The sequence below is a fragment of the Anomaloglossus baeobatrachus genome, chromosome 5, assembly GCF_048569485.1.
Source record: "Anomaloglossus baeobatrachus isolate aAnoBae1 chromosome 5, aAnoBae1.hap1, whole genome shotgun sequence".
NCBI lineage: Eukaryota > Metazoa > Chordata > Amphibia > Anura > Aromobatidae > Anomaloglossus > Anomaloglossus baeobatrachus.
Window position 1 is genome coordinate 320693906 of NC_134357.1, and position 13208 is coordinate 320707113.

The 13208-nt window shown below is 44.7% G+C and overlaps 1 protein-coding gene across 3 annotated transcripts in view; it reads left to right on the plus strand.

The window, feature by feature from the left end:
- The first annotated feature begins 7804 nt into the window (after positions 1-7804).
- The window catches only part of NCOA5 (nuclear receptor coactivator 5), an 86585-nt gene continuing 81181 nt past the window's right edge, over positions 7805-13208 (plus strand). Inside the window, exon 1 of one of the 3 annotated variants that reach the window (XM_075349746.1) lies at positions 7805-7947. The gene's annotated coding sequence lies outside the window, so the exon portion shown is untranslated. The remainder of the gene's footprint in view (positions 7948-13208) is intronic. The other 2 variants (XM_075349747.1, XM_075349748.1) reach the window with 2 other exon arrangements.

Genomic DNA, 13208 nt, shown 5'->3' on the forward strand with positions numbered 1-13208 from the left:
ACATGGCTGGTTCCCACCATGAAGCATGGAGGAGGAGGTGTGATGGTGTGGGGGTGCTTTGCTGGTGACACTGTTGGGGATTTATTCAAAATTGAGGGCATACAGAACCAGCATGCCTACCACAGCATCTTGCAGCGGCGTGCTATTCCATCCGGTTTGCGTTTGGTTGGACCATCATTTATTTTTCAACAGGACAATAACCCCAAACACACCTCCAGGCTGTGTAAGGGCTATTGACTAAGAAGGAGAGTGATGGGGTGCTACGCCAGATGACCTGGTCTCCACAGTCACCAGACCTGAACCCAATCGAGATGGTATGGGGTGAGCTGGACTGCAGAGTGAAGGCAAAAGGGCCAACAAGTGCTAAGCATCTCTGGGAACTCTTTCAAGACTGTTGGAAAACCATTTCCGGTGACTACCTCTTGAAGCTCATCAAGAGAATGCCAAGAGTGTGCAAAGTAGTAATCAAAGCAAAAGGTGGCTACTTTGAAGAACCTAGAATAGAAGACATATTTTCAGTTGTTTCACACTTTTTTAAGTATTTCATTCCACATGTTTTAATTCATAGTTTTGATGCCTTCAACGTGAATCTACAATTTTCAGAGTTCTGAAAATAAAGAAAACTCTTTGAATGAGAAGTTGTGGACAAACTTTTGGTGTGTACTGTATGTCATTTGAAGCATTCCTGGCAGCGCAGCCGGGACCCCTACAAGCAGCAGCAGCGGGGGCCTAGAGGAGAAGCAGCGGTGGGGACCCCTAGAAGAGCAGCAGCGATGGGGGCCGGTACAGGAGAAGCAGTTGTGGGATCCCTACAAGAACAGCAGCGGCCAGGACCCAACAGGAGAAGCAGCGGCGGGGCCCCTACAAGAGCAGCAGCTGCGCGGACTTGTACGGAGAGGTGAGTGGTGACTAATGTTGGGGGTGTATTGATGTATATTGCAGGTGTATATAAGGGGTATAGTGATGTACAGTGCCTTGCAAAAGTATTCGGCCCCTTTGAATTTTTTAACCTTTTCCCACATTTTAGGCTTCAAACATAAAGATAAAAAAATTAAAATTTGATGGTGAAGAATCAACAACACAATTGAGAAGTTGAACGAAATGTATTGCTTATTTTAAACTTTTATAAAAAATAATGAACTGAAAATTGGGCGTGCAATATTATTCGGCCCCTTTAAGTTAATACTTTGTAGCGCCACCTTTGCTGAAATTACAGCTGCCTGCAAGTCGCTTGGGGTATGTCTCTATCAGTTTTGCACATCGAGAGACTGAAATTTTTGCCCATTCTTCCTTTTCAAACAGCTCGAGCTGAGTGAGGTTGGATGGAAAGGATTTGTGAACAGCAGTTTTCAGCTCTTTCCACAGATTCTCGATTGGATTCAGGTCTGAACTTTGACTTGGCCATTCTAAAGGTTGCTTTACACGCTGCGACATCATTAACGTCCCCGTCGTTTGTGCGTCACGGGCAAATTGCTGCCCGTGGCGAACAAAATTGCTAGTAAACGTCACACATACTTACCTTCCTAACGACGTCGCTGTGGCCGGTGAACAACCTCTTTTACAAGGGGGCAGTTTGTGCAGCGTCACAGCGACATCACACAGCAGGCCACCAATAGAAGCGGAGGGACGGAGAGTAGCCGCATGCAGGACACTCCCACCTCGTTGCCGGAGGACGCAGGAACGCTGTTGTTCGTCGTTTCTGGGGTGTCACACATAGCGATGTGCGCTGCCTCAGGAACGACGAACAACCTGCGTCCAAAATGATCAACGATATTTGGGAAATGAACGACGTGTCAACGATTTTTCCCTAATTTGCGATCGTTAGCGGTCGCTCGTAGATGTCACACATCGCTAACGCCGCCGGATGTGCGTCACAAATTCCATGACCCCAATGATCTTTCGTTAGCGATGTCATTGCGTGTAAAGCGGCCTTTACACCTAGATACCTTTATTTGTGAACCATTCCATTGTAGATTTTGATTTATGTTTTGAATCATTGTCTTGTTGAAAGACAAATCTCCGTCCCAAGCTCAGGTCATTTGCAGACTCCAACAGGCTTTCTTCAAGAATGGTCCTGTATTTGGCTCCATCCATCTTGCCATCAATTTTAGCCATCTTCCCTGTCCCTGCTGAAGAAAAGCAGGCCCAAACCACGATGCTGCCACCACCATGTTTGACAGTGGGGATGGTGTATTCAGGGTGATGAGCTGTGTTGCTTTTACGCCAAACATATCATTTGGCATTGTGCCCAAAAATGTTTATTTTGGTTTCATCTGACCAGAGTACCTTCTTCCACATGTTTGGTGTGTCTCCCAGGTGGCTTGTGGCAAACTTTAAACAACACTTTTTATGGATATCTTTGAGAAATGGCTTTCTCTTTGCCACTCTTCCATAAAGGCCAGATTTGTGCAGTGTACGACTGATTGTTGTCCTATGGACAGACTCTCCCACCTCAGCTGTAGATCTTTGCAATTCATCCAGAGTGATCATGGGCCTCTTGGCTGCATCTCTGATCACTCTTCTCCTTGTTTGAGATGAAAGTTTGGATGCACGGTCAGGTCTTGGTAGATTTGCAGTGGTATGATACTCCTTCCATTTCAATATGATCGCTTGCACAGTGCTTCTTGGGATGTTTAAAGTTGTGGAAATCTTTTTGTAACCAAATCCGGCTTTAAACATCTCCACAACAGTATCATGGACCTGCCTGTTGTGTTCCTTGGTCTTCATGATGCTCTCTGTGCTTTAATGAGAACACTGAGGCTATCACAGAGCAGGTGCATCTATACAGAGACTAGATTACACAAAGGTGGCTTGTATTTATCATCATCAGTCATTTAGGACAACATTGGATCATTCAGAGATCCTTTATGAACTTCTGGAGTGAGTTTGCTGCACTGAAAGTAAAGGGGGCGAATAATATTGCAAGCCCCAATTTTCAGTTTATTCTTTTTTACAAAAATTTAAAATAAGCAATACATTTCATTGAACTTCACAATTGTGTCCCACTTGTTGATTCTTCACCATAACATTACATTTTTTATCTTTATGTTTCAAGTCTGAAATGTGGTAAAAGGTTGAAAAATTCAAGGGGGCCGAATACTTTCGCAAGACACTGTATATTGCAGGTGTAGTGATGTATCTTGCAAGTGTAGTATATAGGGGGTATAGTGATGTATATTGTATGTATAGTATATAGGGGTTGTAGTGATGTATATTGCAGGTGTATATAGGGGGTCTAGTGAGGTATCTTGCAAGTGTATATAGGGGGTAAAAAAAAGCAAAACAAAACAAAGAGAAAAATTGTATGAATAATACCCTGACTAGATATAGCAACATGTGATAATAAAACTTAACCTTTAATTGGGTTATTTAAAATAAATATACAAACTGTGATCCAAACACCATTTAAAACCTGGAAATGATGGGACCAATGTGTGCTACGTGTATCTATGGCACCATCATTTACAGAATATGGGGAACGGGTAACGTTCACCTTGATGAAAAACACCGGAGAGGTAATAAGTTTTTCAACACACAAATAGCTGATGTGGTGTCGCTGATTAGACAAATGCTGGGTAAGTGCAGCCTTCAAAGATGCATGTATACATGAGAAGTAGCATGCCACTTAACAGACAGAATGTCGTCACTCAGCGTCATCAACACCAGGCAAAAAACAGTGTGAATGTCCCACTATAAAGCTATGCTAGTGTAATACGCTCTAACAGGGGACAACCAAACAAATGCACCATGACATACGGTACCCAGAAAATAATGACCTCATAATGCATATACCATGCTCTGTACCAACTATGGCAGGGGGTCAGGGAACAATAGGATGTCATATACAGTGCAATATTAGGACCACTTAAAGTGGAACCATCTCACCCAGTCTTTTTGTCGGTGAGGTGTCGTCCTCCTCCAGTGCTGCTTAGTCCATATACCGGCACGGGGGGAGCAGTGGCTTGGTCACTGGCCCTGTCTGGGATACAACTGACCCTTAGATAATCCACAAAAACTCCCGCCCTTACAAGGGCAGTCCACAGCTGGCCCTGTTGTGGCTGACCCTAGTATCCATCAAGCAGGTGACTCCCGACGCGTTTCACAACAACTGCTCATCAGGGGAGGCTTGAAACACCTGAAAATCGTGGTTATGGCTCAGGCTTAGAGCACAAACCTATGTGGCCTGGTATCATTATTATGATATCATAATTATGATTATGATACCAGGCCACATAGGTTTGTGCTATAGGTTTATCTAAGGGTCAGTTGTATCCCAGACAGGGCCAGTGACCAAGCCACTGCTCCCCCCGTGCTGGTTTTAAATGGTGTTTGGATCACAGTTTGTATATTTATTTTAAATAACCCAATTAAAGGTTAAGTTTTATTATCACATGTTGCTATATCTATGCAAGTTGTACATGTTGGAATTCTTTTCTAATACCTACTGGTTCTGAATTGGTGCTATATTCAGAATAATACCCTGACTATAAATAAATAAATAAATTGTAAGTGCTTAATAACAGGGTACTTAGTATATACATTTTTGCAAAAAGGTAAGAAGCTGTCCCACCTCGTCAAGGTGTACCCGTCTGGGACAGTCCCTAACCAACTAAAGTTAAAAACATTTTTATACCTGACTTGTGTCATGTCAAAACTCCAATGTGGATGGTAACAAGTGGTCCCAGACTAAATTCAAAGTGCAGTGGGAAGCAAATTGATTGCCCAGTCGCAGTATAAGGAGGGCTGCACCCCCATCTTGCACTAAAGCAAGGAAGCAGACAAAAAACACCAAAAAAGTTGAGCTGTAACAAATATTTAGTAAACATGCAACATTACAAGCATGTGAATGGCAGCCTCAAGACAAGAAAAAAAACAAAGAGAAAAATTGTATGAAAAATACCCTGACTATAAATAAATAAATTGTAAGTGCTTAATAACAGGGTACTTAGTATATACATTTTTGAAAAAAGGTAAGAAGCTGTCCCACCTCGTCAAGGTGTACCCGTCTGGGACAGTCCTTAACCAACTAAAGTTAAAAACATTTTATATACCTGACTTGTATCATGTCAAAACTCCAATGTGGATGGTAACAAGTGGTCAGCTGGGTCCCAGACTAAATTCACAGCGCAGTGGGAAGCAAATTGATTGCCCAGTCTGATTTATATAATTATATATATATATATATATATATATATATATATATATATAGATATATACACACACACACCGTATTTTTCAAAAATTTGGGAGGAAAATGATGGGTGCCTCTTAAGATTCGAATGTAGTTTACCGGGAGGTGGAGAATGGGAGCTGTGCTGGCTGCCGTTGGTGGTGTGTGGAGCAGGGCGGTGCGGGACTGTGCTGGCTCCGGCGAGTGAGATGTACTGTCGGCAGAGCAGGGCTGTGCTGGCTGCGTTGGGTGAGATGCTCTGTCGGAGGTGTGGGGCTGTACTGGCTGTGTCGGGTGAGATGCCCTATCGGTGGGGCTGTGCTGGCTGCGGTGGGTGAGATGCTCTGCTGGTGGTGCGGAGCTGTGCTTGCTGCGTCGGGTGAGATGCTCTGTTTGCGGTGCGGGGCTGTGCTGGCTGTGGCGGGTGAGATGCTCTGTTGGCGGTGTGGGACTGTGCTGGCTGAGATGCTCTGTTGGCGGGGCTGTGCTGGCTACGGTAGGGGCTGTGTGGAGCAGGGTGGTGCGGCTTGTAAGATGGTCTGTCGGCGGTGTGGAGCTGTGTGGAGCAGGGCGGTGCAACCGGTGAGATGCTCTGTCGGCGGTGAGCTTTTGAAGTAATGCCGCCAAGAGTCGGCGCATGCACATATGAGATCTCGGATTGTCATTGAACCAAGAATTCAATCTCTGCAGATGCCGATTCCAGGGGGCATTTCTTTGAAGCCGACACCACTGGCATCTGGGACAGCAGCCGCACCACCATGCCTCACACAGCCAGGCATGCAGCAGCCAGCACAGCCAGCCACACAGCAGCCAGCATCGCCTTACTCCAGCACCGCTGCCGCCCCCTACAGTAAGACACCATTGGTATATATACAGTACAGACCAAAAGGTTGGACACACCTTCTCATTCAAAGAGTTTTCTTTATTTTCATAACTCTAAAAATTGGAGATTCACATTGAAGACATCAAAACTATGAATGAAAACATGTGGAATGAAATACTTAAAAAAGTGTGAAACAACTGAAAATATGTCTTATATTCTAGGTTCTTCAAAGTAGCCAACTTTTGCTTTGATTAAAGCTTTACACACTCTTGGCATTCTCTTGATGAGCTTCAAGAGGTAGTCACCAGAAATGGTTTTCCAACAGTCTTGAAGGAGTTCCTAGAAATGCTTAGCACTTGTTGGCCCTTTTTCCTTCACTCTGTGGTCCAGTTCACCCCAAACCATCTCGATTGGGTTCAGGTCTGGTTACTGTGGAGATCAGGTTATCTGGTGTAGCATCCCATCACTCTCCTTCTTAGTCAAATAGCCCTTACACAGCCTGAAGGTGTGTTTGGGGTCATTGTCCTGTTGAAAAATAAATGATGGTCCAACTAAACGCAAACCGGATGGAATAGCATGCCGCTGCAAGATGCTGTGGTAGCCATGCTGGTTTAATATGCCTTCAATTTTGAATAAATCCCCAACAGTGTCACCAGCAAAGCACCCCCACACCGTCACACCTCCTCCTCCATGCTTCACGGTGGGAACCAGGCATGTAGAGTCCATCCATTCACCTTTTCTACAAAGACACGGTGGTTGGATCCAAAGATCTCAAATTTGGACTCATCAGACCAAAGCACAGATTTCCACTGGTCTAATGTCCATTCCTTGTGTTCTTTAGCCCAAACAAGTCTCTTCTGCTTGTTGCCTGTCCTTAGCAGTGGTTTCCTAGCAGCTATTTTACCATGAAGGCCGGCTGCACAAAGTCTCTTCTTAACAGTTATTCTAGAGATGAGGTGTGTCCAAACTTTTGGTCTGTACTAATATATATATATAGATAGATAGATAGATAGATAGATAGATAGATAGATAGATAGATATCTGCAGCTTTGTTGCAACAGGGGCCCCAAGTTGTCAGCTTCTGGCCCTGGGTTAAGCAATAACTTGTGTTCCCCAAGATGGTTACCAATATAATATATAACTCATACTGCAAAAACACAAGCCCTCAGATAGATTAATAGAAAAATACAGAAAACGTATAGCTCTAATTAAGTTATGGAGGCTAAAACAAGCTTAGTCCCTGAGGGGTGGAACGTGGTAATTTTCCTTTGTAAATTTTGTCTTTTTTCCTTTTTGTGTGATTGTTATCAAAATTGACTAGCAGGAAAAAAAAAGCTTAAGAAAAATAATTGCTTTTTAACATATTTTACCTCAGAAGAAACGTATTATTTACCACAGAAAAAAACGTATTTACCTCAGAAAAAAAGTACTATTTACCTCAGGAAAAAAAAGTATTATTTACCTCAGGAAAAAAAGTATTATTTACCTCAGAAAAAAAGGTATTATTTACTGAATAACCTAGTAAAAAAAAATATCACGCAGTGCACATGGCGAATCTACACTAGTGACCTATGCCCACATGTGAGAGACTCCCCAATTCTTAATGATAAGACGAAGTACCAAAAACGAAGGGTTTCTTTTTCCCTTAAACCCATGATTTTTAACGGGTTTCGGAAATAGAAATACGGCGAAATCCGTGGTTAACGTATCTACGTCACCATCAGCCATTAACTGACATGTAACGTTCGGAGACAAGATGGCGACGGAAGGTTGGGCAGATGGGTGACGTCACGATTCCGGCGCGGCAAATCATAGCTGCTCGGCTGCTGAGGCCAAGGAGATAGGCGGTGTTTGCCGTAAAGCAAGACTTGCGAGTGAGCTCTGCGACGTGAGGAGGCTTTGTGTTCGGGAACGGTTAATCGTGCCGAGAGAGGAAGGACGGGTCTGTAAGTAGGTGAGTGCCATATTTTCCGTTTACTGTGCAGGTTGAGCAGTGCATGGGCAGTATACATGTGGTTTGTCTGCATATTAAGGCGCGCACGATGTGGCCCCCGCCATGCTGTACCAGCTACAATGTGTATTACCACAAAGGTGCAGGAACGGTAATACACTGCCCTGGTAGGAACTAGCCCCGCCATATCCTCACACAGTGCACGCAGATACAATCACTGGATTATATAGTGCACATATACCTAATATACTGTATGTGCAATATATATACAAATTATGTATGTATGTGTGTGTGTGTATGTGTGTGTATATATATATATATATATATATATATATATATATATATATATATATATATATATGCGCATGCATGTGGGTATGCATTATCTGGATTTTACATGATGTGCCTATTTTGTCAGGCATTTCCCACTATATATAGTGCTAATTTAGAATTAAGAATTATAATTTCCTGCTCCTTTTTGGTTTCAATGGGGTTAGCTATTCACTAAGGAGATCACATTTCTGATCAGCACTGGTACCATAGTAGGGAACCTCCCTCCAAATATTTAAAATAATTTTTTTATGTATTTCAGCACTGGAATGGCGTTTTAATTCAAACTCCCCTGTCTTATACTTACTCGTCGTTATCTTCATTTTTTTTTCCAGCGGCTGTCTGGTTAGTCTCCAGCAACTTGTGACCTGCCGTCAGCACCAATGTTTCACGGAGCACACCAGAGGTCCCAATTCAATATGAGTCTATGGGTGCCCAGAGTGGCTCTCGTAGACTTGCACTGAGTGCTTGTGACGTAACTTCGGGCTTCCAGCCAGTCAAGTTGCAGGCACAAGATAGCGCTGCATGATAAAAGGATAAATCCACCGGAATGAGTATAAGGCTGGGGCCACACGGGGACTAATGCGATCCTCGCATGACACTCGGCTCGCGCTGGCAGCACAGCGGGAGCCAAGTGTCACTGCGACTGAGGTCCGATATTGCGATCGGACCTCAGCTGCGGGTGACGGGCCTACGTTGCGTAGGAGAGGGAGGGATTTATCTCCCTCTCTCCTCCGTAGCTGGCTATTGCCATTTTCGCACTGCACTTGCGGTACACCGGTGTACCGCGAGTGCAGTGCGATTTTCCTCTCACCCCATAGACTTGAATGGGCACAAGAGAAACAAGGATCGCATTAGTCGCAGCATGCTGCTATTTGTTTTCTCGGTCCGATTGGGGCCGAGAAAATGATCACTCATGGGTGCTGGCACATAGGTTAAAATTGGTCCGAGTGGAATGCGGTGCTTTGTCGCGCTCCACTCGATCCGATTTTCATGCCGTGTGCCTTAAGGCCCAGTCACACTAAACAACATCGCTGCTAACGAACAACTTTTGTGACGTAACAGCGATGATGCTTAGTGTGACATCCAGCAACAACCCGGCCCCTGCTGTGAGATCGTTGGTTGTTGCTGAATGTCCTGGGCCATTTTTTAGTTGTTGCTCTCCCGCTGTGAAGCACACATCGCTGTGTGTGACAGCGACAGAGCAACAACAAAATGTGCAGACAGCAGGAGCCGGCTTCTGCGGACTCTGGTAACCATGGTAAACATCGGGTAACCAAGAAGCCCTTACCTTGGTTACCCGATATTTACCTTCGTTACCAGCCTCTGCCGCTCTCAGCTGTCAGTGCCGGCTCCTGCTCTGTGCACATGTAGGTGCAGTACACATCGGGTAATTAACCCCATGTGTACTGTAGCTAGGAGAGCAGGGAGCCAGCGCTAAGCAGTGTGCGCGGCTCCCTGCTCTCTGCACATGTAGCTGCAGTACACATCGGGTAATTAACCCAATGTGTACTGTAGCTAGGAGAGCAGAGAGCCAGCGCTAAGCAGTGTGCGCGGCTCCCTGCTCTCTGCACATGTAGCTGCAGTACACATCGGGTAATTAACCCAATGTGTACTGTAGCTAGGAGAGCAGGGAGCCAGCGCTAAGCGGTGTGCGCTGGTAACCAAGGTAAATATCGGGTTGGTTACCCGATATTTACCTTAGTTACCAAGCGCAGCATCGCTTCCACGCGGCGCTGCTGGCTGGGGGCTGGTTGCTGGTGAGCTCACCAGAGCCACGCTCCAGCGATCCCTGCCAGGTCAGGTTGCTGGTGGGATCGCTGGAGCGTCGCAGTGTGACATCTCACCAGCAACCTCCTAGCAACTTACCAGCGATCCCTATCAGGTTGGATCGTTGTTGGGATCGCTGGTAAGTTGTTTAGTGTGACTGGGCCTTTAGGCCTAATAGTGGGAGCTGGGGACTTGCATTTAAAGTGTCATTACAGCTCTCAAAAAAACCCTCTAGCGTGGTGCTTTAAATATGCAGTTTAAAGGGATCTTGTCACCAGGGTTTACTTTATGAGCTGTGGTCACCACCAATGAGCCCTTATTTACAATATTCCAGAATGCGGTATATAAGTGCTTAGGATGCACTATATAAGGTAAAAAAAAACACCTTTATCATACTCTGGGGCGGTCCAGTCCAATGGGTGTCGCTGCTCTCCGGCGCCTCCTCTTTTCTTGCAATCACAGTCCTGCCCAGCCCCGTGTGCATGACTCGTTCTGAGTCATTCACAGAGAAGCCTCCACTGCGCTCCTGCTTGTGTGTGTTTTTGATTTTCCCTGCTTAGGTCAGATTAAAGTACTGTAATGCACAGGCGCAAGAAAAGGTCAAATATAGCATGCGCACTACAGTACTGTGATCTACCCGGCTGTGGGAAGATCAAAGTGCGCATGAGCAACAGCACAATGGAGGCCTCTTTGTGAATGACACAGGACACGTCATGCCCACAGTGCTGGGCAGGATGGCTGTGATCGCACATGATGGAGGATGCACCGGACCGAAAGCAGCGACACTCCGCGGACTGGACCGCCCCCCTGGGTGAGTATTATAAAGGGTTTTTTTTACGTTACACAGGGCGGACTGGGCTCTTATGTACAGTATTCTGGAATGCTTACTGGTGTTGGCTGCAGCTCATAAGGGAAAAACCTGGTGACAGGTTCTCTTTAACACTAGAAGTCCCAGAAATTTCGAGCTCTCTGGGTTTCAAAGGTAGAAATGTTAAATGACCCCTCTCTGGGACTTTTAGTGTTAAAGTAAAACTGTCAGAAGAATCAAGCTTCCTAAGCTGTCTATATAGGCACGTAGGTCATAGAAAGTTAAATTAAAGATTTCTACAATCCAGAATTTCTGTTAAAGGGTTGTTCACTACTTTGATAACTACTTCTCATTCCCCTTGTGTGCCTGCTTAAATAACACTTACAATCCCCTCTGACACTTTTCCAGTAGTGTAAGCACTTGCTCTCCCACAGCTCATGTCACATTATGTCCCTTGTGCCCTGTACCTAATCATTTCCAGCTTCAGGTGTGGTGTGAAACGATCATTTGTTTTAAACCTACGATAATTGCCTATCTATTTAAAGAGGTTGTCCACTACTTTTATATTGATGGTCAATCCTTAGGATAGGTCATCAATGTCCGAATGGCCGGGGTTTGGCACCCTGCACTCCCGCCTATCAGCTGTTCTCGGTGCAGGCTGCCAGAGATACTCAGTTCCGTAGTTGCCCTGTCTTCTCACAGTGGCCGTGGTCAGGTACTGCACATCCACCTCCTATTGATTTGAATGGGAGGTAGATGTGCAGTACCCGTCCAAGGCCGCTATCAGAGGACTTGGCAGCTCTGGAACTAAGCATTTCCGGCTGCCACTTCCAGCACTGAAAGCAGCTGATAAGTGGTGCTACCTGGGTGTCTGACCCTGGCTGATTAGACATTGATGGCCTATATAGGCCATCAAAGTAAAAGTAGTGGATAACCTCTTTTAATGTCAGAATATAATCTCTTTTCTAATATCCTTTAATTAAAAAGTACCTATTGTTCCCTCACTATATTGCTGTATTTTTTTTTTTTTTTTTCTTTACACTTTCTACTGGATGACTTTTCATTTGAGAACCCCAGTACACGCTATGATATTCACACAAGTTGTCATCAGAGAGAAGAGGCTGTGGTCACTGCCACAGCCTCCGCCCCCTCAATGAAACTAAACATTATTAGTGATGTCCGTCTCAGGGCCTTGGCTAGTCTCTGCTCTACTGAGCATGCGTCGGTTGTCATTTCCAACATAACCAGTAGGTTCTTGTCACTGTGCAATATTCTTGGTACACAGTGACAGCACACTCTCTCACTGACTCTGATGAGAAGTGATGAGCTGGCATGAGAGCTTACTCCTAGTGCTCATTGTAAGATGAACAGCTGACATGCAATAAGAGGAGTGACCAGCACCAACCCCACAAGTGATGTCACTTCTGGGGGTGGCGCTGGTATCTGCTTTACCCGCATGCTTGCTATTCTTACAATGCACACTGTTGTGCTGGCTCGTCGCTTCTGATCAAAGCCAGTGAGAGAGTGCAGGGTCACTGCAGTGAGAAGGATAGTGCTCAATGACAAGAATCTATTGTGCATTACTTGGAATTGACAACCGACGCATGCTTGGTAGAGCAGAGACTAGCCCAGGCCCTGAAATGGATGTCACTGATGATGCTTAGTTTCAGGGAGTGGGTAGTGGCTGTGGCAGTGACCACAGCCTCTTCTCTCTGATGACAATTTGTTTGACTGTCACATCATGCACTGAATTTATTTCTCAAACAAAATGTTATCCAAAAGGAAGTAGTAATTAAAAAAACAATGTGTGTGTGTAATAAATGTGTGTGTAATAAATGTGTGTGTAATAAATGTGTGTGTAATAAATGTGTGTGTAATAAATGTGTGTGTAATAAGTTTGTGTGTGTGTGTGTAATAAGTGTGTGTATACAGTTAGGTCCAGAAATATTTGGACAGTGACACAATTTTCGCGAGTTGGGCTCTGCATGCCACCACATTGGATTTGAAATGAAACCTCTACAACAGAATTCAAGTGCAGATTTTAACGTTTAATTTGAAGGTTTGAACAAAAATATCTGATAGAAATTGTAGGAATTGTACACATTTCTTTACAAACACTCCACATTTTAGGAGGTCAAAAGTAATTGGACAAATAAACCAAGCCCAAACAAAATATTTTTATTTTCAATATTTTGTTGCGAATCCTTTGGAGGCAATCACTGCCTTAAGTCTGGAACCCATGGACATCACCAAACGCTGGGTTTCCTCTTTCTTAATGCTTGGCCAGGCCTTTACAGCCGCAGCCTTCAGGTCTTGCTTGTTTGTGGGTCTTTCCGTCTTAAGTCTGGATTTGAGC